General features: G+C 49.6%; 1 protein-coding gene across 4 annotated transcripts in view; it reads left to right on the forward strand.

The window, feature by feature from the left end:
- Nucleotides 1-5,972: 5,972 nt before the first annotated feature.
- The window catches only part of MYORG (myogenesis regulating glycosidase (putative)), a 36,475-nt gene continuing 20,228 nt past the window's right edge, over nt 5,973-22,219 (forward strand). Inside the window, exons 1-3 of one of the 4 annotated variants that reach the window (XM_043547270.1) lie at nt 6,137-6,241; nt 9,734-9,851; nt 17,083-17,190. The gene's annotated coding sequence lies outside the window, so the exon portion shown is untranslated. Of the gene's footprint in view, nt 6,242-9,733; nt 9,852-17,082; nt 17,191-21,764; nt 21,948-22,219 lie in introns of all 4 variants that reach the window. The other 3 variants (XM_043547269.1, XM_043547268.1, XM_037902780.2) reach the window with 3 other exon arrangements.

The following is a 22,219-nucleotide window of genomic DNA, read 5'->3' on the forward strand; positions in this document are numbered from 1 at the left end:
CTTGAGGGTACCCCACAGGCAGGAATTCCCAAGTGTGCCTTTCTGGTTTCAAAGGGGTTTTTTGGACTTGGGTGGTGGCAGCATCTACCCATCCAAGGTCAGAGAGAAGCTGTGACCTTGGGAGTTTAATACAGTACTGGAGTGGCCAGCATTAATTTCTAGAATCCTTGCGGGCCCCACCCCCTTCCGCACTCGAAGTGCCAGAGTGGGGAATCAGCCTTGACACCACCCCATCTGGATTCAGCTCCAACTGGTAGGCCTGACTGTTGCACCAACCATTAGGCCAAGACTGTCAGTCACTGACAGAACCTTTGGTGGATTTCCGGCTTTCACATTTAAAGACGCATTCACTTGCGATGAAGAGTATTAGTCTGACACGGCTGAAAGCGATTTGTGTGTGTGCAATTTATAGGAATAGAGCGGTCACCCTTTAAATAGCTGGTGAGCAGACTCATGGTGCTCACGATGGTCTATGATTTAGAAGCCACCAGAAACCACCCAGGAGCTAGTGTATGTATGTTCCCAGGCCTTGGATGTCTTGTATATTTAGTAAACACCATTATTTGGGATGCAACCGTGTTGGTGTAGTTTCTTCATATTGGACTCGTTGCATAAACAGTAATAAACAAAGCAGCATTGTCTCTTTTGTGCCTTATAGTTTGCCCTGGGCTGGATGAAGGGCAGAGCTGTGTCTATTTCCACAGAGCCTCTACATCCTAGCATAACAGAGGTGCATCCCTTCTCAGTGGTAAACAATTTCACTACATTTGGAGCTGTGGGGCAGCCCACAGACTTGACTACAGGTCAGATTTCCATCTGCTGTGCTGTGGCCTCTGCTCCCTGCCTGTGAAGCTGGAGAACATCCTATAAAGATGTTCATTCATTGTGGATTTTCAGGGCCAGATGCCTAGCAACATCCAAGTGTTAATGTCCGGCAGGCTACATTTCTTATGGCCACTGGCAGGCTCCTTCTGCGTCTCCATCACGCTGTGTGCTATTGGACTCCCTGTGTGAGCGACACCGGCTGTTAGCACTCAGGCAGTGTGTATGATGGCGTGTTTACCTGGGGAGCAGGATACCATCCTCCAGGACCGGCTCAGGGAGACCAAATGGCGGGATGCGACTCTGCTCTGAAGCAACGGGGACAGTGAGCATGTATCAGTGACCCTGGGAGCTCTCTCCCAGCCACGCCGACCTCGCAGTATGGAGGGCAGCGTCGTCACCTTCTGGCCTGCTCCCACTGAAATCAACGTGAACAGAATCACAGCTTTTAATGAAGGGTCTGATCCTGCAAGGTGTTGAAAGACCTTCACATGATCCTGGCACCATCAGGCCCTTGGACAGTAAGTTCTTCAGAGGAAAGACTGGGTCTTGTTACCACGCACACCTATAGCCCTACAGTCAGAAGTGTAGTAACAACTTCCCTTGGGTGTGACCCACAGGCTGATCCTGCTAGGTGCCCAGCACCAGCCACTCCCTCACATTTTAATGGGAGTTGCAGGTGCTCTGCACCTCTCCAGATCAGGCGCCTAATCTGCATGTGTGTAATTTGCATCAATTTAAATAAACTCACAACTATCAAAATTGCTTGTACAGTGACGTTTCCTATTGGCCACGAAGATCTCAGTCCTCGCCCAGGTTCCACACTTCATTAGGCAGCCACCAGCCAGGAAAGCAGTCCTCCCTGCGGTGACCTGGATATTTGTTTGTATTACTGTATCACCTAGGAGCCCCAGGCCTGGACCAGACCCCCATTGTGCCAGGCCCCAAAGAGCTTTCAATTTAAGAGAGGAGACAACAGAGGGATCCAGACGGACCGATGGGGGAGTACAAGCAAAGAATGAGACAAGAGTCAGCATGATAGGCAGCGGTCTCAGCATTTCCTTCTGTCTCCAGGAATAGCCGGGTAGCAATCGATTCCTGATTGAGTTTACCGGTAATTTACAAAACCCACAGCTGCAGCTGATCAGCTTTGCCTGCTCCAAGGTCAACTAGAGGGAGCCTGTGGCAGAGCCAGGATTTGACCGTAGGGTGCTTTAACCACAGGTTACCTGTCCTCTGATCACCATGGATTTGTTGCACACTCAGCTGCCCACTTCCCGTTGGGAAATCAACATGTCCATTTATAGGAACGACTGATGCCTGCAAAATGCTTCAGCAACCTCGGTGCGCACACATTAATGTATTCAACGAGCTGTTCTCTTACAAATGCTCGTTGCGAATGCACACAGGGACCCCTGCTCTGCTGGGCTGCATGGGCAGTCCTGGAACCCGGCAGGGAAGAAGTATTTTTAATAGTGGTCACACAATGTGTTGCCCCCACGGAAAATGTATTTAGCTATTGTGGAACTGGAACCTTTAATGAGAGGCAGTGTGGCCCAGTGGAGAGGGCAGCGTGAAGCCTGCAATTGATGCAAGAGTATTTTCAGGAGAGTGTATCACAACAATATTTATTCAGACACTTGTGCCACCACCCTCCCTACATTAAAGTCCCTCCTTCACTGCTTTGCAATGTTCAGGGAATGAACCAGTCCAATCCCTGGACCAGATCCTCAGCTGACATAAACCAGCATAGCTTCATAGAAGTCAATGGACCAGGTGGCCTCAATTGGTGTAGCTGCTTTGGGATCACTGGGCCAGAGCTTCAGCTGGTATAAATTGGCATAGCTCAACTGGAGTCACTGGGCCAGATCCTCAGCTAGCCTAAAGCATCCCAGCTCCCCTGACTTCGCGCCATTGACTCTGACACTGATTGGCTAAAGATCTGGCCCATTATAACAATAATTCTTCAAATCCCACTCTCGTGCGTTCCCTCCTCAGGGGTCCCACTGCATCCTGCCTCTTCTGTTTCTGGCGGGCAGACCGTAAGCTTTTTAGGGTAGGGACTGTCTTTTTCTTTGTATCGTGGCCCCAGTCCCATGAAGACCTAAGCCCAGGCTTGCCTTTATGCACTGTACCATCAATTCCATTGATCACTGAGCCTGTGCATGGGTCTTTGCAGGACTGGATCCGTATGCAGCACTGGGCACTCTGTTGATACTCCAATAATAATAATAAAATAGAGGAAATCATACAACACACGCCCAGTCATTCTTCAAGCTTTCCAATTAACCATCAGAGGAGTGAAGTTTCGGAACAGCCTTCCAAGGGAAGCAGTGGGGGCAAAAGATCTATCTGGCTTTAAGATTAAACTCGATAAGTTTATGGAGGAGATGGTATGATGGGATAACATGGTTTTGGAAGTTAAATATTCATGGTAAATAGGGCCAATGGCCTGTGATGGGATATTACATGGGGGGGTATCTGAGTTACCCAGGAAAGAATTTTCTGTAGTATCTGGCTGATGAATCTTGCCCATATGCTCAGGGTTTAGCTGATTGCCATATTTGGGGTCGGGAAGGAATTTTCCTCCAGGGCAGATTGGAAGAGGCCCTGGAGGTTTTTCGCCTTCCCCTGTAGCATGGGGCACGGGTCACTTGCTGGAGGATTCTCTGCTCCTTGAAGTCTTTAAACCACGATTTGAGGACTTCAGTAGCTCAGATATAGGTGAGAGGTTTTTCGCAGGAGTGGGTGGGTGAGATTCCATGGCCTGCGTTGTGCAGGAGGTCAGACTAGATGATCATAATGGTCCCTTCTGACCTAAATATCTATGAATCTATGAATTGATACGGTCCCTGTGGGCAGACCCCTGAACATCCATGAAACCCCCCCCACACACACACACACTGGGTCAGTCTGTGTGGCTCAGTGTTTTCCTGGGATTTGCTGTAATTCCGATCCTTGGCGCAGGGAATACTGCAAATGCCAGGGTGACATTATCTATGCTATCGGTGCAGAGCTCTGCCCATGAATCCCGTTCTCAGTACATCCCGCGCAGCTAACTATGAAAAAGGCCCCAGTTCCACCGTGTTTCAAACGTGTTTTCAGTGCAGGAAGCCTGTTGGTTTGGCAGCCGCGTTGGGATTATCTGGCACATAAGAGGAAGTCAGGGGGGCGTTACTGTATCACCCGGAGCTCCATTTAGTCACTTGTCAGCGACTCACACCATGGCAGAGCGGCCCTGTGGGGTGTACAGAGCTATGTAACAGGAGGCAGCCCTGTTAGTGAAATTGGGGCTTCAGTCACTCCAGCATATTTATACCGGGCCTGTTCCCATTCCTGTTGCTGCCCTGCCTTTCGGTCTAGGCCAACGGGTTATACGGGGTAATGTTTAACTCAGGCTTTCTGAGTTATTTGCACCTTTTAATCACTTCCCGAGGCTGGGAAGCAACTTCCCCTGCCTTCCTGCAAAGGACACGTGTTCCCTTATCCCTCCCTTCTGTACTCCCCATCCTTAGTGGATCTGGTCCTTCAGAAACAGGCTGGCAGAGACATCAGTGGCTGAAGGCTGCGTGGCTGTCTACAGATGTGCTGACCAGGGCCATGTCTAAGCATGCTTGGTTGGGATCATGCCTCCAAGTACACAAGAACACTAAACTGGAAGATAGAACCAATGGAGTCCAAGCTTAAATGTGCCTTAATTTCAACACAGGGCAACACTGAGCTACAGACTCAGGCCTAGGGCGCCAGGTCCTGGAGTCCTGGGATTACTTCAGAATCTCAGGTTTCCTGCAGTGGGGGGGGGGAATAGTTTCTCCCCCTAGTGAGTGGGAGGTAGAGTGACCAGGTGTCCCGATTTTAGAAGGACAGTCCCAATATTTGGGGCTTTTTCTTATATAGGCTCCTATGACCCCCCCACCCCCGTCCCGATTTTTCACACTTGCTGTCTGGTCACCCTAGTGGGAGGAAAAACTCAAAAATGTGACCTGGCTGTTACTGATGCTTGGGTCTGTAGAGAGCCTGGAACAATGGCTCTGAGATGGGGGAGCGTAACAGACACAGCGAAAGCTGCTGAAGTTTGCAGGGAGTCAGACACCATCCCCCTCAGAGGGGTGAATTGGCCCATTCATCTCTATGGGCTGATATCGCCAACCAACACGGCTCTGGGGACCCTGCCAAGCCCACCCGAACAGGCGACTCTGAGGAGAAAAGTACAGCAGCCCACCCTTGTCAAGCAGAGACACCCGGGCTGCTGGAATAAGCGCTGGGAGGGTTCTTGCTGCCATTCCTGGAGGGGAGAGAGGGACCCCATGGCACTGCTGCAGCTCTCTGGGAGGAAAGGGGGGCTCCATGCCACCCTCCAGTGGGCTGGGCAGAGGGGCCTCGTATCATGGCCATAAAACGTCCAGCACCCAGAACAGGAGTCATCTGGCCCCGCCTGCAAATTCACTTCCCACACTCTCCTCTGCAGTGACCTCATCCCGTGGCTCTTCCACTTCCTCAACCCGACCCCCATCTGCCCCCATAAAAAACTCACAACCATCTAGGCCTTCAGCCACTACTAGAACTGCAGACCGTGTAGCCCCCCACCCCACCCCCAGCAACGGCGGGGGCCTTCTGTTTCCAAAGCACCTTCTGTGTAGGGTGACCAGATGCCCCGTTTTTAAACGGAAAGTCCTGTTTTGGGGGGACTTTTTCTTATCTAGGCGCCTATTACCCCCCACCCCCTGTCCTGTTTTTTCACAGTTGCTCTCTGGTCACCCTACTCCTGCGTGAGCTAAAGGAGAACCTCCCTTCGCCGTGAGCAGTAGAGGGCTTGTGACACACAGCCGAGCAAGCTCTGATGCCCTCCCACACAAGGGCCCAGTTTACCCCACTGCCTCCCCAGTGCTATACTCAGTTTACCCCGGATTATTTCACTTGCCTAGCGGTGAGCGGGCTGGGACCCCCAGCCTGCCTTATAAGACTGGGCTTGGGGCAGCTTCACTCCCGCCCCGTCGCTCCCCAGTGGGCTGTGGCCAGCCTGCCAAGGGGAGAGGGGCGGCGGGGGGGGGGGGCTTTGCCAGCCTTAGGCAGTGCCCTGCAGGGAAGGCTCCTGCCCCCTCCCGGACTCTCAGGCTCTGGGACGTGGCTGCGCCCCTCCCCGAGCGCCCGCTGCAGCCTGGCCGCTCCCCGGGGCGCAGGACCGAGCGCCCCCGAGACGCACCGCCCGCCCCGGCGCCCCCCGCCCGGCCCCTCCAATCCGGGCCTGCAAACTACATCTCCCAGCATCCCGCCGGCCCCACAGTGCCTCCCCCCCCCCGCCCCCCGCACACACACACCTGAAGAGCCAATGAGGAACCAAGCAGCGCAGCCCCAAATGCCAGGCGGCGCTTCCTGCCCCAGTGACACCGGGGCGCGCTGGGGACGGTGCTGAGCCAAGGTGAGTTTCTGGGCGTGGGGGTGGAGGGTCCTGGGCGGGGAGGGGGGCTGTGGGATCCAGGGCGCTCGCCTCTCCTGGGTCCCTCTCCCTTGGCCAAATGGGGCTGGGGGAGAGGGGGAAACCCCAGCCACATAAGGAAGGGGGTCCCCCCCCACAGTGCGGCTGGCGAGGGGGCCACCTGCCCGGCCGCGGCTTTGCCAGGCGGCGAGCCCCATCCCTGGCTGGGACAAGCCGCGTTGCAGAGAGCCCGGCTGCGGGAGATCAAGGACTAATCAGCCAGGGATCTGCGCCATCTCCCCTCTGCGGGATCTGCATTTTCCAGTGTGTACTAGTGTGTACCCCCCCCCCCCCCACCCCTTGTGACACTTTTCTGGGGCTTGTTCTTGCTGGCTCATAGCAAGGCGCCCTGTCTAACGGCGGGCGTCCGTGGCGTTGGAGACCTCTGCCTGCAGCCGCCTCCCCTCCACAAAGCGTTGCAAACAAGACCAAATCCTGCCTCTGCACGGGGGGAGTCGGGCGGGGAGTTCCCCCCCTGCTCGCCGTGTGCGTTGTCCGCGCTCTGCTGGCTAACCGGCAGCTCCTTTAAGTTTCCTGGCTCGACCCCCCAGGCACCAGCAGAAGCTGTGGACTCCTTGGTCAACAGAGAGTGCCCTGAAATTCTTCACGGGCGGGTTCTGAATTCTGTGCCTGGGGAGCTCAGGGAGACGGGCTCCTTCACAATAGTGTGTTTTAAACAGTGAACAACAACAAAAAATCATATGGAAAACGGTGCTTGGTAGAGTTGAGCCCTGAAATAAATGTAAGCTCTGGGGCTGGACTGGAGTTTGCAGCTCAGATTTACCAGGCTGAGTCAAAAGACCCTGATGTGTGGGGACAAGGGGATCCATAAAGGAATGCAGTAACATTATGAATGGGGGAGAAAGCACTCAAGTCAGGTGTCTTTTATACAGGACTCTAGAACTAACGGCTTTCGGGCTCAGGGCTCTTTGTCTGGCCCGGTGCTTGAGAGTTTAATTACTATAATAACTTTTGATGGGTGGGATGGATGCACTACAGGGAAACCTCTAATCCCTCAAGCCAAGCTGCCTCTTCCAGATGTACCCTGCACCTGGCGTGTTACTAACCAGCTGTCATTTTAGGACTATAATTACCAAATAAGTGGGCTATAAAACACACACACATCAGCTGAAGGGTGGAAGGAGAGCAGAAACCCAGTTCGCTGCCCTGCAATATACTTAATCTGGAGTTGGGAGAGTTAGCATGAACTGGTTTGTTACTAGCTTTGCAATATTAGGGAACCCTTAATGGACCATTGAAAATGCTAATGCCAGTGAGTTGTGCTTGGCTACCATAGAGATGGGAAAGGAGGACTTGTGGCACCTTAGAGACCAACCAATTTATCTGAGCATAAGCTTTCGTGAGCTACAGCTCACTTCATCGGATGCATTCAGTGGAAAATACAGTGAGGAGATTTATATACACACAGAACATGGAAAAAATGGGTGTACGGTAACACCCATTTTTTCATGTTATGTTCTGTGTGTATATAAATCTCCTCACTGTATTTTCCACTGAATGCATCCGATGAAGTGAGCTGTAGCTCACGAAAGCTTATGCTCAAATAAATTGGTTGGTCTCTAAGGTGCCACAAGTACCCCTTTTCTTTTTGCGGATACAGACTAACATGGCTGCTACTCTGAAACCTGTCATAGAGATGGGAGCATTAAAGACACCTGGGTAGTTGTGAGGTCCTTTACGAAATAGCATGTATGTGTGAATTTGGTGGGGGGGGGGGGGGGGGGGGGATTGAGTCTGCAACCTTGGTGTATAATCCTTCTGAGTTGTTAAATGGAGCTGTGCTAATTTTCCATGCAGCTATGACTGATAGCTAATCTTCTTTGGACCATGAACTCCTGGGGTCAGGGAATGTGCCCCCGTCTGTTTAGGCAGAGCAGCGGGGGCTGGCAGCGCTGTATACACATGTTGTGCAATGACAACATTAGCTGGCAATGTGATTATGCAGCAGTGAATGTTTGGCCTAAGAGTAGCTGGCTTGTAGCTAATCACCTTGTCTGCAGGTGTAAGTGCTCCTTGGAGCCATGGAAGCTTTATGAGACACAAGAATCTTTCTTCTTCCCCCCCACCAACCCTCCCCCCCCCCCGCGTTCCAATTTACTCTTCAGTTTTAAGGCTGCCTTTTGTGCCATCTCGGCTCACGAGCCAGGAGGCAGGTAGGTGCCAACCCAGGTCTCTAGATGGGCGGGAATAAGGGGAATGTATTCCTAATATCCATCCCAACGCCTTTATATGAGCAAGCTGCAGACCTGCCTGCTGAACTCTTTGGTGTCCCAGTGAGGATTTTAACGAGTCCTCAGCGTCTCGACTGGAAGCGGTGGTGCTGTGGCCATCAGGCCTTAAGCCAGTGCCCTGCCTTGCTCTTTGGGTGTGATTCATCGTTCTTGGAAGCTAGAACGTTCCTGAACTTCTCGGAGACTCCGCTGCAGCGAGCAAGACAGCAGAATTAAATGTGGAAGACTCAGCTTAGGAACCCTGAACCAGATGCGGCACCACATCACGCCCCCTCTCCCCCCAGTATTCATGGGGGCTCGGATTTCAGAATTGCTCGGCAGGCAGCATGCTGAGCTCTCTGGAAAACCAGGCTACTTATTAGGTGCTGGAATGCGAGTTCCGCTCTCCTTACATTCTGGTACCTGCTCTGGGAGCTGAGCCCTTCTGAAAAATCTCAGGCAGATGGAGAGCAAAGCACTTCAGTGCAAATGAGACACCAGTGGGAGACCTTGGAGCAAGCCCCTTGGGAATCTTGGCGCCATGATCAGAAGTGGGCTGTCTGGGGAGATGAGATGGGAGCACGGCCAGGCTTTGCAGGTGGGTGGGTGGGTGGGTTAGGTAGGGCTGCCTCCCTCAGAAGATCAAGAATTCAATGGGGATGGGCAAGGGCAAAGACCAGCTGGAATGCTGGGGAAAAGAGACTGTTGGGGACTGGGATGAGACAGAAGGTGTTGGTGGCCCTGGGCCCCATTTTGCCCTAAGTCACTGCTATTTTACACAGGGCTAACTTCACCTACCATCAAAATGCAGCCACCTCTGAGGCGAAGTGTGGCATCTTCATAATGGTGCAGAGCAACAATAAAAAAAAAAAAAAGCAGCTGATGACAGGAAAGTGAAGGAGGATGCTAGGGCCAATGAAAACTGCAGGGAGGATTTAGGGAGCCAGACTGTCGTTACCCAAGCTTGAATTTGACCAGCCCTCAAGAGGTCATTACACCTTACTCTTGTGGCAAAGGTTATGGGATCTTTAAGGATCTGTGGGGTCAGAATCGCTGAAACACAGCACCCCAAACACCAGACTGGAGCACTGGGGGCAGGACTTGCCTTGAGGAAAGGATGCTCCCAATTGAGTCGCCAGCCCCATTCTTTGCTCTGTTGACTTTGGTGGTGTCCCATCCAATCCCTCACTTGGCTTGCTCCCAGGCTAGCTGGCAATGTGGCATCTGACCGCTCAAGCTGACGTGGCTGTTGCTGAAGACGTTTGAACTGAAAACCAGGCACTGGCGTTTCTTGGACAGGACTCTAGCCGCATGGTTTCATGGTAAGTCACTGAGCGCCTTAGCCCAAGCACGTCTGAAGTGCAGTTGAGACAGGTTCTCAGTGTCCGAGCCTAGAAGGTTCAGAGAAGATCAGGGTTGGAAGGGACCTCAGGAGGTGATCTAGTCCAACCCTCTGTTCAAAGCAGGACCAATCCCCAATTTTTGCCTCAGATCCCTAAATGGCCCCCTAAAGGATTGAACTCACAACCCTGGGTTTGTAGGCCAATGCTCAAACCACTGAGCTATCCCTCCCCGCAGCCAGTTCCCATGTTCCCATGACCAGTTAGAATGCCGGTGATGCTGTTTCCTTCTACACCAATGCACAGTGCTGCAGGGGCAAGAACAGGCCATCCCCTTGTCCTGGGTGACAGCTGTGCCTACTGGAGAAAGGCTGGCTTGGAAGTTTGGGGTCTTTCCCTAACCTTTGTGCCAGGCTCCTATTAGAACTGGCAACGCCAGTCCCGCGGGACTGGGAACATCGGAAGTCGAGGAACCAGTTTGGAATAGCTGAAGGGCAAAACTCTGCCTTCTCCAAAGCAGGACTGTGCTGGGGCAAGCCAGGAGATGCTATGCCAGGAGGGGTTATGCCTAGGGAAGGCACTAGCGAGCCTGCTGGGAAGCAGGTCCCGCTTCATTCCCAGAAAAACCATGCCCTCATCCTGCTTTCCCAGCTCCTGCCTGGTATGTCTCCCATACTGTTCTGCAGTGGTGGGGCCGTAGGTACATCCTTGGCAGGGCGCGCCCCTCCAGAAGCGTTGGCTGGACCGTACCCTGCAGCTCAGCTGTAGCTACTGCCTATGTGATGCCCCTGGAGAAGGGGAGAGGGAAGGGCTGCTTGCTCCACCTGGTACGTGCCTGGCTCTAACTTGCCCTAAGGCCACGTCTCACCTAGCAAAGTCTTGCCAATATGGCTACCCAGGTATACAGTACACAGCAACCGTAAAAATCTGAAGACGGGTGTACTGATACCATCAAACCTTCCTGTGGAGATGCTGCTTATACTGGCAAACGTGTGCTTTTGCTGGTGTAGTTTATACTGGTTCCCTGAATGAAATAAGCTGTCTTTTTTTCCAAGCTCCACTAGGACGTTTGCTGGAATAGGGGTGTGGCTTTTTGGCAACATTTCTATCCGCCATTACTACGCTGGCAAGCTTCTAGTGTAACCCTGCTATCAGCATCAAAGGGTTTTATCTAGGATGATCGTTCTCGAGAACACGTGGTGCCAGATTCGGTGACAAATTGGCAATAGCGAAAGAGGCGATTGAGATGCAACGAGAGGCGATTGCAATCATACGGTAATGTTTTTTTGCCCTTTGGCAGAGGCTTAAAGGGACACAGTCAGGGCCTTATAAAACCTGATCATCAATAGAAATGCTTCTGTTGAGAGTCTCACAAAAGGGGGTGTATGTGGAGGCAGTGGGGAAAATAACATCTCCCGGCGTTATCTGCCGTTCCCTGCTAAGGGAAACTCACGAGCAACTGGCCTAAAAATAGGTAAATGTGACCATTTACACCGAATTTTTGTACTTTGCTCAATCTTGGTCAATGGCAGTATTGCCAACCGCAAGCATTCAAAAACTATGAGATTTGCTTAAATGTTATTATTACACTTAAAAAGTCGTCATAATTTGGGCTGTTTTTCTTTCTGGCTTGAGCCTCTCGGAGTCCTGTTTTCAAGTTTTGCGCTGCAATCAGAAGGGCTAGAACTAGCTGTCAGTGAAAACTGAAATGCTCAAATAGCATCTCTGCAGGACATAAGGGTGTAAGAAAAACTATGAGACTCCTGTTAAAATGCTGGAAGTTGGCAACAACACTGCCTGTGGCATTTATTGGAGAACAGCATAATCGGTCTTGAAAACTCAGTTTTAGTAAGTCTGAGTGCTGTTAGGAACTCAAATAAGGAAGTCCTGTATTTATATATATGTATGTGTGTATATATATATATATATATATATATACCTGACAATTTCCCTTCAAGTTCTGCCATTGCAGAGTTGACTCCTTACATAACTGATCAAGTGTCTGGGCATGACTGTAATGTAAAAGGACATTCCAAACTTGATCAAATCATAGAATAGCCTTTAGAGAGGTGCAAGATTAGACTATAAAGTTCACACTAATTCCTAGGATATGGGTTTTATGCTGGGAGAGAACTCTGCAGAGTTTCAATATGTAGTCTGTTTGTGCAGATTTATTCAAGTGCCAGCAGAGACCTGGAAGGAAAGGGCGTTTGGATGGGCCTCTACAGGACATGGCTGCTGGCTTCCGTGTCTTTATTTAGCACTGTGTACGTTGTCCCTGTTTAGTAACTGGCCGGCACCGTGGCAAGTTCTTATTTCCCAGACACCCAACATTTCCACAAGCTCTGTATTGCTAACCTCTAGAGCTCAAAAAATCAGGAGTCGGGCCCCCAAAGTGGTAAGAGTTTTACAAACACTTCTCTTGAGTTGCCTTCTGATTTTTGAGCCTTTGGGGACTTTCCCCCGGCATGTTTTTCTTCAAACCCGTGAGAGCTAGATTTGTGGTTTTGTTCTTTTAAATGAAAGCTGAGATTCTCACATAACCACATGACTGCAGGAGCTGGGGCTTTACCAAAAACACCCAATACCGCAAGAGCTGGCAACACACACTGTCATTTAGATTCTCATTATGTATGGGAAAGGAGAAGAGAATAAACCAAGTCTTCCTGGGAGTGCAGGAGGCTTGTGACCTTCCCAAACATGCTGGATCAGCTTTGCCTTGCAAAATGGCAGCTTGTCTCCAGGAGGCTGTCTGTCTGAAGAAACTTAAAGGTGCCGTACCCTGAAAATAAGCTAATGTCCCAATAGGCCGATGCAAAGGGACCTGTCTCTCCTCTCTTCCCAGTACATGTTCTCTGCTGGTACTGGGATCTGCTATAGTCTTGCTTGGGATTCTGCCAGTACGTAGCAGTGGAGCACATCCGCTTAATCAGTGATCAGAAAGATGAGACGCTGGAAGTGTCAAATGTGCCCGGGCAAAGTACTGCGTTCCTTTATGGAAATATTCCTTTCTAAGCTGTGAAGTGGAATCTTAGCCGGGCTTATTTTTGAACTGGTTTAAAATATACAGACACAGAAATGTGGAGACAGGGTCACCACTAGGCTCGACAAGTTATGGGGAGGTTTTTAAAGGGCGGGTACTAAGCTGGGTGGCTCATGCTACAGTTTCATGGGGAGAGTGAGATGTTGCCAGGACCCTTGTGGCAAAAACAGCAGGAGGAGGTGGCTACGGCAGCTGCTGGATCCAGGGACCACAGTGCAAGGGAGCCCAGCATGCACGCAGGAGGTGAGGTGAAGCTATGCCAGAAAGGCTGGGGCAATCTGTATGGGGCCGTGGGCTCAGGGGCCGGTTAACGACAAGTTCAACAAAGTTCGACAAAAGAGGTGTTTCTGCAGAATGCACGAAGCAGCCGCTACTTGGCTGGTGCCTGGAAACCAGCATAACCACATCAAAACCACTCTCCCCAGAAATTTGCTGACTCCCTTGCGGCTGCACATAGGTGCAACCGCACTGACTGTGGGGAGGAAGTGCCAGCTTCCTGTGCCGGCTTTCTGGGAGATGCCACCAGGTGCTCCATTGGCAGAAGGAGCCATGACCTCTTCCTCCGCTCCAGCAGCTGGGCACTGCGGAAAGCTGGCTTCCACAGCACCAAGCCACCAGTGGGCTAATTTGTCTGGCTGGTGACTTTGGCAGCTGCAGACCTGGGAGGGAGATACCACTGCACATAAGAGAGAGGTTCTGGAGGGTACTGGACCGACGAACCCCTCTTCCCCCACAACATTCCTGCTGGATAGGGAGTCTTGGCCAGCTGATAAACCAGAGCCTAACCTGATGCAAATATAATCAGGATTGTTGCAGGTAACTTGGAAGGGCTCCATGCTGATCAGTCTGTGAAGTTGTACCAGACGGTGCTTGTGGGAAATCAGAAGGTCCAAGTGTGATTCACTGGCTTGGTCCAAACAATCACATCTCCCTCTAGTGGCTGGCCCCAGTTTGATAGTTATTCACTGTTAACGAGCTGCTCCTTTACCTCAAGTGGCTGTGGCTTTTAGCTGTGAGGCTGAGGTAGGGTGGCCAGATGACAAGAACAAAATATCAGGACACATGATGGGGCAGCCACAGGCTTACCCCCCCACCAGGGCCGGCTCTAGGTTTTTTGCCGCCCCAAGCAAAAAAAAAAAAAAAAGCTGCTGGGCCGCCGAAGCAAAATATTGGGACAAATGGCGTCCCGACCGTACATCAGTCGGGACACGGGACAAACAACTAAGTATCGGGACGTCTGGTCACCAGAGGCTGAGGTCCTCCAGTCATCCCTGCTAACCCTCGTGACCTTAGCAGAGGTGAGCGCGTGTGCAGTCGAGCAGATCGGAATAATAGCTTACCAACTTAGGGTCCTTTTGGTTCCTGCAAATCGGTGCTTCAGCTCCTAGGCGACACTTCTCATGCATCGACTGCAGCAGGTTATCTCATCACTTAAGGTGAAATTCGCACAGCTTACGTTTTGAGCGCTTAAGTGGTGCAGACTTTTCGGGGCTGGTCCTCCACACCGGGATCATTTCACCTGAATTAACGGGCATGAGCCTTTACCGTTTCAAATGTCTGGACTTTTACAAGCTGGCCGTAAACTCGGTGGAGTTCACTTGCCGATTTGTTGTTGAAGCTTTGTGTAGCTTAAGTGTAACTATTGCGACATAGTCCTGGGATGGAATTCTGGGTTGCCTCGCTGGTCTGTTATGTAAAAACGAGATCCCTGTCTGCTGAGCAGTTTAGACCTGATTTATCCTACCTTGCTGATAAAGATAAATTGCATCTTTTAAATTTCTCTTTAAAATGACCTAATTACAAAACTACAGTGTAGCTAGCACTGCTGCTGTGGTTATTCTATTCATCAAAGAACTATCAGAAATCAGATTTTTTTTTTTTTCTGTCCTGTGAAAAAATCTTGAGATTTCTAAATTATTTTTTTGTTCCAAGGACGGATGAAAAGCCAAAACTTTTCGCAAAACTCGATTTCAGTTTGAGCAAAATATTTTTGTTTGAATAAATTCAAAATGTTTCATTTTGATTTCAACCCTTCTTTAAAAAATTGTATAAGTACATTTGAAACAAAACTCAAATCTTTGTGGAAAAATGGGATGTTCTGACACTTTTTAAAAAAAAAAATTGAAAAAAGTTTCACATGAAATTTTATCAAATACAATTTTGCAAAATACGTTGGCGTTTTTCCAGAGAAAACTATTCTGATTAAAATTTTCCAACGAGCTCTAGGTAGATCCCACTTCAGGCAGAAGAAATCTAGTCCAGGTCTTACCTGTGACCAATAGATACAAAGTGTTGGCTAAGGCTAAGATCAGACAAATATAAAGCACATCTTTGATCTGTGACAGAAATACCTCAGTCAGGAAGGCTTTGTGTAGGTTTTTTTATGGGTTTGTTTTGTTTGGATCCAGTCACAAATAAATGGGTGCTATGCTATTGTTGGAGACTAAACTAAACTTTCTGGCAGGATCAAAGCAAACTGTGATGGCCCATAAACTGCGTCCCAATAGAGAGTATCTGACGTGTTTGCAAAAGTCTGTTGTTGTTTTCTTCCATATACAGAGCAACCCTATACTTGGTCTAGAATCAGGAAACAAGACTACTTCTGGGAAGATCATGTTTTTTTAAAATCTTCCCAGAGAGGTAGGGCATGCAGTGTTCTAAGACTCTTTAGTAGGTGACGGGTAGGGGGTAAATGGCAGTTGTGTCGCTGTTCGTGGCAATCCAAAATAACGTTAGAAGCATCCGCTGCTTGGATGCAAGGGCCAGAATTCCCATGAATAGGAGGCTAACTCTAGGCTTTCAGATAGACGGCCGAACTGGTTGAGGGGAGATAGGATTGCTCTCTCTAAATATATTAGAGGGATAAATACCGGAGAGGGACAGGAATTATTTAAGCTCAGTACCAATGTGGACACAAGAACAAATGGATATAAACTGGCCATCGGGAAGTTTAGACTTGAAATTAGATGAAGGTTTCTAACCATCAGAGGAGTGAAATTTTGGAATAGCCTTCCAAGGGAAGCAGTGGAGGCAAAAGATCTATCTGGCTTTAAGATTAAACTCGATAAGTTTATGGAGGAGATGGTATGATGGGATAACAACATGATTTTGGTAATTAATTGATCTTTAAATATTCATGGTAAATAGACCTAATGGCCTGTGATGGGATGTTAGATGGGGTGGGATCTGAGTTACCCAGGAAAGAATTTTCTGTAGTATCTGGCTGGCAAATCTTGCCCATATGCTCAGGGTTTAGCTGATCGCCATATTTGGGGTCGGGAAGGAATTTTCCTCCAAGGCAGATTGGAAGAGGCCCTGGAGGTTTTTTACCTTCCTCTGTAGCATGGGGCACAGGTCACTTGCTGGAGGATTCTCTACTCCTTGAAGTCTTTAAATCATGATTTGAGGACTTCAGTAGCTCAGACATAGGTCAGAGGCTTTTCGCAGGAGTGGGTGGGTGAGATTCTGTGGCCTGTGTTGTGCAGGAGGTCGGACTAGATGATCATAATGGTCCCTTCTGACCTTAGTATCTATGAATCTATAAACTGGTGGGAGCTACTGGGTACTCGGCACTCTTGGCAAATCAGGATATGAGTATCTCCGTTTAAGGAACTAGACAAAGGGTTGCAAATGCTGGAATGCAGAGGGACTCTTGCAATGTTAAAACATGTGTTCTCCAAAACAGATGACTGTTTGTATGGGGCGGGCTCCGGAAAAGCCCTCACCATTGGTCTAACTCTGCTCCCAGTGACATTGGTGGTAAAAATCCCAGTGATTTCCATAGGAGTAGAGTTAGGCTAACACTGAGCGCTTTTGAGAAGCCTTCCCTCTATTGACAGATAAGTGCCAGCCAGAGACTCAGTGCTGCAAAAGACAAAGGCTTTGCTTTCAATCCGATGTTAACGTTAATGGAACAGAGCTAAATTGCAGACGGAGTGGTGTACACCCTATCCATATGGGAACTGATGACTGCTATTGCAGTGCTCCGTACGCTTGGCCACTTTCATAGTGCCATCTGTGTAGATTTCAAACTCCTCCTCCAGAGGTAGTGTACGTTTTTGGCCTAACAAACACTGCTGCTGTCGGGTTTGTGTGGCCAAATCTCCCTGCATCGCATTCGACACTTTCCCTTCGGAGGGCTACTGCATGTGTGCTTTGTTTGTTTTGCAGGTGCCCACTTCTGGTGACAACCAATTTAGTGGGAAGGTGATTTGGAAAATGCTGTGTAAATGCTTATGACAAATGTCTTCACCCCGGCTACAGTACTTGTCCTCTCTGGTAGGTTAGAAGTGAACTGAAATATAAAGTAAATTGCCCAGATCTGTGCTATTTTGAAAACCAGACAAGACTGAGTTTAAACTCATCCCCCCTCTTCCCCAAAAAACTTCCTCATCAAAAGACACACTGTGTAAACCACATGAGCTCTCTGGCTTTGGGAGTTACATTCACGCTCTATTGCGTTCGTTTGTTGCTAGAATCCCAAGGATCTCTTAATATGAGAGCTGGGTTAATAGCATGAACTTATGCGGATCAACCAAGGGTTGTGGTGGATTCTCTGTCACTGACAATTTTTAAATCAATGCTGAATGTTTTTTTTCTAAAAGATCTGCTCTACGAATTATTTTGGGGAAGGTCTATGGCCTGCGTTATACAGGACGTCAGAATAGGTGATCACAGTGGTCCCTTCTGGCCTTGGAATCTATGAAATCCATGCTTAAGTAGGGTGACCAGATGTCCCGATTTTATAGGAACAGTCCTGATTTGGGGGGCTTTTTCTTATATAGGCACCTATTACTCCCCACCCCTTGTCCCAAATTTTTACACTTGCTATCTGGCCACCCCATGCCTAAGGCCTGCAGAGAGCATTACCTCTTGCATCTGTCTTGAGTGTAAAGTTTTCTTCCCTGCTTATTTCTATTCATCTTATTGTTACCACATTCGCCTCCAGTGACTGGCCAGCCAGCTGGAGTTAAAAGCAGCACCACACTTCAGTTAAGGGTTTGTGTGTGTGGATGGTGTGGCAGATATGGCAATATCCTGGATAAATCTTACTGAATTAAGTTTAAGTATCTTGGGAGTTCATTGTATTTAACAATGCAAATGTTTATATGTTACTGGGGGATTGTATGTAATTTATTTAAGGGGAAGACAAGACTAAGGTAAACCCTGGAAAGTGTTATGAGCTTCAAAGGACTCTTAAAATAACAAGCCAGACAAGAGTGAACTTTCAGTTGAGTGGCTGTCCTAGGAAATACTTAGGAAAAGGAGACTGCAAATGACACACCGTACCTCAGAATGGCACCCTGTAACCCCCATATTCATCATTTCTATATGGTTGTGATATTCCATACAAAGCATGTGATGTGAGATACCATATGAAAGGTCATGATCTGCTGAAACCCATTGTTCTGTCCAAATATGTAGATCATTAGTGCGTATGAAGTTTTTGCTTTATGGTTGTTCCTGAAATGTGCTGTAAGTTTGCTCATTACATACAAAGGATCCCCACCCAGGAGGGTGCTCCATGACCATTCATCAGCAGGGGTCTTGTAATCAAGGGGTTTACATTTAAATGACAGCTGCCCAAGTCCACACAATGAGGGTTTACTTGATCACTGTGACTCAAAGTTCACCAGGACATGTCTGGGCAAGTGTCTCAGGCATATGGATTGAGGGTATAAAATAAGGACAGCATGTCTTTGCCTTTCTCCTCCCCAACCTATGCTGGAAACAACTGGAATGCCAAGAAGATGAAGGTCATCTGAGGAAACTGGTCCAGGCTTAAGGGGAAGCCCATGTATTAAGAATTGTTTTAAGAACAGTTCACTGGCCACAGGCCTTGTTGGAGTGATCTTTGGTAAGCTTATTAGCATGAGTGTACCTTCTATTATCGTTTTTAATGCGTTTTCTCAGTAACGCTTTCACTTTAAGAATAAATGTACTTGCTTAGAAAGAGCTGTGTGGTAACTTATAACTCTGGCAATTACACTGTTCTCTTATGAGGAGAAAAGTACAGCAGGTCTGCTTAGGCAATCTGATTGTGCTGGGGAATTCACAGTGCAGACAAGGAACTGTGCAGCCTAGAAATACTATGGTCAGGAGAAAGAGAGAGATGCAGGTGTCCAGGCAAGAAAGGTGACAGCTGGGAGCCAGAAGCCTGAGAGTGAGTGTCCTGGCTGGACCCTGAAGGGGGAATACAGGTGCAGTTACCCTGAATTGTGACAGATGGAACTAGAGTTAACTGCAGTGAAGACAAGAAAGATAAGTCTCACAGGTAAGGCTAAGTTTTAGTCTCAGGTATTTTTAGTAAAAGTCATGGACAGGTCATGGGCAGTAAACAAAAATTCATGGCCCGTGACCTGTCCATGACTTTTTACTATATACCCCTAACTAAAACTTGGGCCGAGGAGCCGCAGGTGCTTGGGGGGGAGGGGGGCGGGACCCCTATTGGCGCTGGTTGGGGTGAGAGGGGGCGGGCTGTGGTGGGCGGGCTGCGGCGCGCGGCCTGGGACCCTTGCTGGTGCTGAGGGGGGGAGGACGGGTGGAGACATGCAGCCTGGGACCCCTGCTGGTGCTGAGGCGGAGGGGGCCGGGTGGCGGCAAATGACCTGGGACGCCTGCTGGTGCTTGGGGAGGGAGGCTGGGCGGCGGGGCTGGCAAGCTCCCCACCTGGCTCCGACCAGCATGTCCCTGCAGCTCCTAGGGGGAGGGGCGACCGGGGTGCTCCGCATGCTGCTCCTGCCACAAGCGCTGGCTCCGCAGCTCCCATTGGCTGGGAACCGCAGCCAATGGGAGCTTTGGGGGCAGTGCCTGCAGGCGCTGGCAAGTCCTTTGGCCCCTCCACCTAGGGAGGTGCAAGGACATGCCGGTGGGAGCTGGGGAGCCCCCCACCGATGTAAGCACTGCCCTGCACCCCAACCCTCTGCTCCAGCTCTGAGCCCCCTCCCACACCCAAACTGCTGCTGGCCTAAGAGCTGCTTGGCTTGAGCAGCCCCTGAGCCAGCTACTGCAGAAGTCACGGAGGTCACAGAAAGGCATGGAATCTGTGACTTCCGTGACAGACACGCAGCCTTAGTCATAATTAGTGGGCAGCTTATGAGACACTGCAAAGTCATTAGATTTGGACAAAAAGACACACACACGGGGGGGATTGTTTGGTTTTTTGCTAATGAGTTCTAGTGACCCTACCAAAGGCTTTTTCTAACTGGCAAAAGCCCATCTATGCTGCTCCTGCCAGTTATGTTCTAGGCAGCAACAGGCAAGTGAGGGTTATTATAATCCTGTTTTGAAGCATGGATATGCCAAGATCCTAGCGGCTTTCACTTGGCCGCCTGCTTGCCTGGCTCAGCCAGGGGGTGTACGACTAGAAAGCGCAAAGCAAGAACAGGAGAGGGAGCAGAGAGGGCGAGAGAACGTTGGAAGGCAGCACAAGAATGGCAAGAGATGAGCACAAGGAAAAAGAGGCCCCATAGAAACCGGGCAGCCATCAGTTTACATGCCTAATGGTCAAGCATCTGCCTATATATTTCTCTCCCTCCCTGTGTCCCTCTGTCTCTTTGCAAATCTCATCTGAGAAGATCTTTCTTTGACCATTAGAGTTAATCAAAATGTTTTCCAACAAAGCAGGGTTTGGGTGGGTGGGGTTTTTTTTTGTTTGTTTGTTTGTTTTTAAGTTTTTGTGATTAACAAAATTAGAAGTTCTCACAAGATTTCAGTTTTTGTTCAAACATTTTTTGAAAAAAATCAAAAGGGGTGAGTTTGTTTGTTTAGTTTTGGTCAGAAAAATACAACATTCCCCAGCTCACTTCACCCCCTGGGGGAGGGCGCAGGGGGGTGGGGTGATAATGTAAAGTCAGAGTGTTCTTTGCTTCCCTGACCCGGGAATAAAGTTTTTTCCATTGAAAACTTCAGAAAAGACGCACGCGCTTTTTTGGAAGTTACTTGTGAAATATACTTCCCCCTCTCCACCAGCTCTACTGAATAAATAGTGTTTGGAATGATTTCTGGAGAGGTAAAGAATTAGTGTGCAGGACAAAACACCTTCGCCCGCTGCAAGCTAGCCTACAGAACTGTTTCTATTACTGTTTTCCTCCCTTGCACTGATTCTCTACTAACCCGCCCCTCATGGGCGGCGTGTTGAAGAGGCCAGGGAAGGCTAAGCCTCCCTCCCCAAAGGCCAGCCATGCAGGGGGGAAAGGCCGTGGATGTGGCAGGCTCCCCTCCGGAGGCATCCCGGCCCACCACTGCCTTTGGAGCACCGGAAGTGAAGCTCCATAGAAGGCGAGGGGGGGGCCACCAGTGCCCGGACCATGGCCTTGCCTGTGCTTTGCTCCACCCCTTCCCCCGAGACCCCGCCCCCCGCTCCGCCTCTTCCCGCCACCGCTCCGCCTCTTCCCCCAAGACCTCCCCCTACCCTCCACTTGCTCCTTTCTGTCTTACCCATCTCTCCCCGTTGCTTGCTAAAGGCAGGAAAAAGTGATGGGGTCATGGCCCCACGGCGACCCCCCTGTTCCAGAAGGGAGTGGAGAGGAGCAAGCAGCGGGCGGGGAGCAGAGAAGGGGCGGGACGAAGGGAAAAGGTACAGACAGGAGACAGACTGAATGAGTCCAAACCAAAAAGCTGCCTGATACCTCAAGGACTGTGTTAATATCATGCCTTGTAAACAAGAAAAGTGGAACCAGAACTTAACCCAAATTGGTGTGTTGGAAACTAGGCCTCACGGGTGGACAAAATAATGAGGGGATGGGCTATTCCACCCATCACTCTTTTTGTGGGTCCTTAAAGAAAGAGACTTTAGAGGATTAAAATTAGCAAGTTTCACCATCATGGCTGCCACCCTCACTGTCTCCCAGGACCTTCTTTGTCCTAATCCTGAGAGATTCCCTGACCAGACCGAGCCAGAGAGAGGGACCCAGACATCATCGCCACCTCTACTGGCTTCATCAGCACCACCTGGGTTGAAATGGGATCAACCTGTAACAACCGTGACACCAGCCCATCTCAACTAACTTCTCTTTTTCCCCAACAAGGACAAGGTATGACAATCTCTGATACATCTGAGAGTCTGTCAAACAAGGTGATTGTTTTTTTTTTCCCCCCTCCCTTCTAAAAAACTCTCTACAACTAAAGGGAAGGAAAGTTGTTAAAGTGAAAGCCTCATTTAATGCCTTACATTTCAAAGGCTTTCATTGTTTGTCCTTCTTTTCCTTATTTTTAATAAAAGGATGTTTCCTGGTGTGTTTGCCATGGTGCTAAATAGGCAGAGATCTCTGTGTACCAAACCCCAAACTTTGTTTAACACTGTCTA

This window comes from Chelonia mydas, chromosome 5 (assembly GCF_015237465.2).
Source record: "Chelonia mydas isolate rCheMyd1 chromosome 5, rCheMyd1.pri.v2, whole genome shotgun sequence".
NCBI classification, from domain to species: domain Eukaryota; kingdom Metazoa; phylum Chordata; order Testudines; family Cheloniidae; genus Chelonia; species Chelonia mydas.